This window comes from Haliotis rubra, unplaced genomic scaffold, assembly GCF_003918875.1.
Source record: "Haliotis rubra isolate DU_JTF1 unplaced genomic scaffold, ASM391887v1 Scf1299, whole genome shotgun sequence".
NCBI lineage: Eukaryota > Metazoa > Mollusca > Gastropoda > Lepetellida > Haliotidae > Haliotis > Haliotis rubra.
The window spans coordinates 123,857-128,647 of NW_025765224.1; positions in this window are offsets into that span (position 1 = coordinate 123,857).

Sequence of the window (4,791 nt, forward strand, 5' to 3'; positions counted from 1 at the left end):
TTTGTCGTCGATGTGATAAGTTGTTCAGTTTTGTTTTGGGATGAAATACATAAGTTTGTACAGAAGGCATGAAATACAGAATGGGCAGAAGCTCTACAGCTGCATTGGAGAGTTGTGTCCCTTGACCACCAGGAGCTGCTGCGTTGGACTTTTTGTTGATATTGACCTTAGCACTACGCTAGACGACCTGTCCCAAGACATTCCAAACAATGCTTGCCCGTAAACATGAGTTTCCACGGTGATGCCTTAGTCAATTCAAATGTTCCGCTCAAAGTTGGCTTACTGAATAACTCTATGACAGAAAGGGGATTTATTGTAGATTTCCAAGGTAAGATCTACAACATAGCAGTATCACTTCGCACACTTCCTGTGGTACGGGGGCGGTGGAGTGGCCTTGTGGTTAAAGCGTTCGCTCGTCACGCTGAAGATCCGGGTTCGATTCCCCACATGGGTACAATGTGTAAAACCCATTTCTGGTGTCCCCCGCCGTGAAATTGCTTGCACCATAAAACCATACTCACTCACTCCTGATGTAGTGTGACGTGTTGTCCTACTTCCTGCCGACACAACTAACAGGAAGGACAAATAACGGTCGACACTGGAACAACTCCTTGTGGTGTCCGCCCTGAAATATATTGTTACACCAGTAAGATTTGAATATTTAACTGTTAGTCGAGGACTTGATGGTGTGGTGTGCTTGTCTGGTAGGTGACACTGTCAGTGAGATCTTATCCAGTGACATCAAAGAGATAGGTCACCAGCGTGTGTTCTATAACCCGGATGTTATTACTGTGTTGGTTTTTACCTAGAAGATTTATGTTTTGAGGAGTTATTTTCAGCATCGTCATCAGGAATCCGTCACACACACGTCACACAAGATGTCGACCTCTTAACTTGCTTAAATGTTAGCAGGGAATCGGTTCATAAAACGAACTTGGTGTGAAACCAACAAACAAAGATGAAATGTGTTGTAATTAACAATTCTGTTTTAAAATTCACATATTTCAGAATTCAAATACAAATACTTGCGAATATATGATTTAGACATATTTATTTCCAATGAAAGGAACCGGATTGGTAAACAAGCATACGCTTATATGAATACCGCTCCGGGATACAATAGACGGAAGAGTAAACATGTCATGATGAATGTACAATGTAAATGATATATAAAAGTTGAAAAAACGAGAAATAACGCCAATCATTGTTAAAACAATATATGTCATGTAAACAAATTATTTTGGATCAAATGTGTCTTGAAAGTAAAAGTTCTTCATTTTCTGGAGCAGAACAGTTTTGATTTCCAAACAAAATTGATTTTAGGTCAAACCCTTTAGTATAAATATACATAATTTGACGTATATCGTTGTAAAGAGTACATGAAAATAAATAATGAGCAGAATCGTCATAGTCATGGCCACAAGAGCAAGATGATGTTGGAGATATAAATCTTTCATATTTGTGCGCATTAAGGTCACTACATTTATGTCGGAGACGAGAATGTATGATCTGACAAAATCTGCTACCGAAATTTAAGTCAAAATGACTGTAGATATTGAAATCATTTAAATTATATTTTTGAATCTCGATAGGCAGAGTAATTCTCTATGTTCGACTGGTAATGAATTCCATAATTTAACAGTATCTGGAAGAAAGGACCTCGCATAATTTACAGATTTACAGTTATTGTCTGAAGTTTTGAATTATCACGCAGATTATAACCAACGACATCTGATACTCTAGGCGGAACAGGGTTACTGAGATAACTTGGCGTAGTGTTATTGACCATTTTGTAAAACTTGGTAATTTTGTGAAAGTATCTTCTACGACACAACGGGTGACAATTAATGGCGAATATATCACTATGACAATACAATAGCGTGGCGGTACAGTTCAGGGATGTTATCATACAGGAGCAGTGATTATAGCAGTGAAGACAGTGGTGGTAATTTTCACCTCTCAGGAACTGTAATCCAACTTCCAAGAGAGGTCGAGGCAGAGAGTATCCAAGGTATGACCATCAGATTCTTATGGCTTGAGATGTATTGCGAGATGAGAGGCAATAGTCACTTCCTCTTGTGTACACAAAAATATACGTTGCTAAACAATTCTATAATTTTCTGTGTATCTGAGGAGGTTTGTAGTGCATTTCAGAACCCGGTTTGCCAGTCACATCCTCGACACCATCAAAGCAACTGGCAAACCACCAACCAGCCAGAAACAACCACTGAGATCAGTTTACCACATCCCATGCGATTGTGCACAGACCTACTTAGGTGAAACTTCAAGATCCCTCAAAACCCGAATCAAAGAGCATCTGACCTCAGTATCTAAACTTGACTCACAATCAGCCCTATCCGATCACATCCAAGACAATCCCGACCATAGTATCTAGTGGGACAGAACCCAAACCCTAACAACCACCCTCAAAGACTTTAAACTCAGGAAACTCCAAGAAGCCATCTACATCAAAGGACTCCAGCCATCAATCAACCGTGACCAAGGTTATTACATACATCCTGTATACTACCAACTCATTAAAGATCTTCATCACCGATAATCCCCCGTTTATCTATACCACATGCTTCACTATCCCCTTGTGTACTTTGTAGGCCTCATTTGTTAACGTTTTTATCCAAGGCCTTGTGTTGTTATTGTGTCTGACTTCCTAATCCCTATTGTACTGTGCAAACATCTACTCTACTTGTAGATATGCTCCTTCATCCTTATGCTGCTCATCACTTGCTTGATAACGGTGTTAGAACCTACACCGAGACGTCGCTCTCACAGCAATAGAGAAGTTGTTCATCACTTGCTTGATATCGGTGTTAGAACCTACACCGAGACGTCGCTGTCACAGCAATAGAGAAGTTGTTCATCACTTGCTTGATAACGGTGTTAGAACCTACACCGAGACGTCGCTGTCACAGCAATAGAGAAGTTGTTCATCACTTGCTTGATAACGGTGTTAGAACCTACACCGAAACGTCGCTGTCACAGCAATAGAGAAGTTGTTCATCCATACATTGTTAACCTTCCTCATTTCATAACTGTTGTGTAGTTGAATCTTATACACAAGGCCGTGGCCGAACAGAACACAAAATACCATGACTTCTACGTTGAGCGTTTACTCAGGAAGTGGGGGTTACAAGCAGGGGTCCCCAAGGGACGAAACTCTAATCAGCTTGCCGCTACCGTCACATAAGGCTGCAGGAGTTGTCTCCCATATATGTATCTACCACACAAGTCCATACACTACACCATTCCCCTCTAAGTTTTCACCGCTGGAAACTTTCTGGTTGCTCCTACAAAATTGCAAGAAAATGTAACACAACTGCAATATTGAAAACTGATTAAAAGCAAACTCTTCCATTTGAACAAATTAAAGTCTTTAGCAGTAAACTTAAATGTCCATATTCTTACTTTGAAAGGAACATGGCCTAATGTGGGCGCTAATATTTACTGAATAACACTGACAACACATTTACAGTCTTTTAACTTCTCACACTCATATCGAACTGGAGGACGTCGATCTCGGGTAGGGTAACGCCTCTCCTTTAGTTCTTCTGCATCCGATACCTGCTTCTGGTTGACTTCAATTTCCACTTTTGGTTCTGTCAACCCCTTAGGTCCCACAAGAACACATGGTTGCTGTGCCATCACTGTGCTTTCTGCTGATTCCAGAAACACTGACATCTCTGGGCTACCTTGTACTGACTGTCGTGAAACTTCCAGACGTGGTCTCATCTGGTCAACATGTCTCTTCCATACCTGTTGTCCGACGGAGACATGATAATTCCTATCACCCAGTCGTTCCAAAACTGTCCCCTGTACCCATCTTGAGCCTTGAACTCCAAAGTTCAAAAGAAAGGCAGCTTGTCCCACATTGAAGAATGTTGGCACTTAAGTTTCTGCATCATCATTTTTTATCATCAATCCTTCTTGTGTCGGTCTCAACGCTGATAACCGAGATCGTAATGAGCGCCTCATGAGCAACTCAGCTGGGGTCTTCCCTGTTGCAGCATGGACAGTCGTTCTGTATGAGAATAAGTACCTCTGCAGTTTGTCATGAACATCACCTGTTTGGTTTTTCATTTTCTTTAGTGCCATCTTGAAAGATTCCACAGCTCTTTTGGCTTGTCCATTAGTAGCTGGATGTTTTGGCGCTCTCCTAGGGTGACGAATGTTGTTCCTCCTCAAGAATGTCTGGAATTCTTCAGAGGTAAACTGTGCCCCATTGTCCGATACAATGTGCTCTGGAAGACAAAATGTTGAGAAGATTTGAGATGCTTGATAGTGACTGTGGCTGTGGTTAACGATAATGGAATAACTTCCATCCATTTGGAGTGTGCATCCACCACGACTAAGAAGGAGTGTCCTTGGAATGGTCCGGCAAAGTCGATATGAAGTCGTGACCATGGCGACCACAGGTTGATTTGCTATCTCCTGGCAATCAAGACATGGTCTCGCCTTTTCCTCAATCTGACTGTCTAGTCCTGGCCACCACATGATTGATCTGGCCACCGACTTCATTCTTACCATTCCTGAATGTTCACCATGCAGCTCTTCCAACAGTGCCTCTCTGAAGTGTCTCTCTGATAACTACTCTTGTGTCCCATAAGACAACACCTTGCTCCACACTCAGTTCGAGTTTTCTTTGGAAATATGGCTTCAAGTCTGTTTGATCTCCCTCAATATACTGTGGCCATCCTTCCAGTGTGAGCAATTAAACTTTTCGTAGCACTGGGTCTTTCCCAGTTTCCATAGCAACTTGCCTTGCAGTGATAGCCA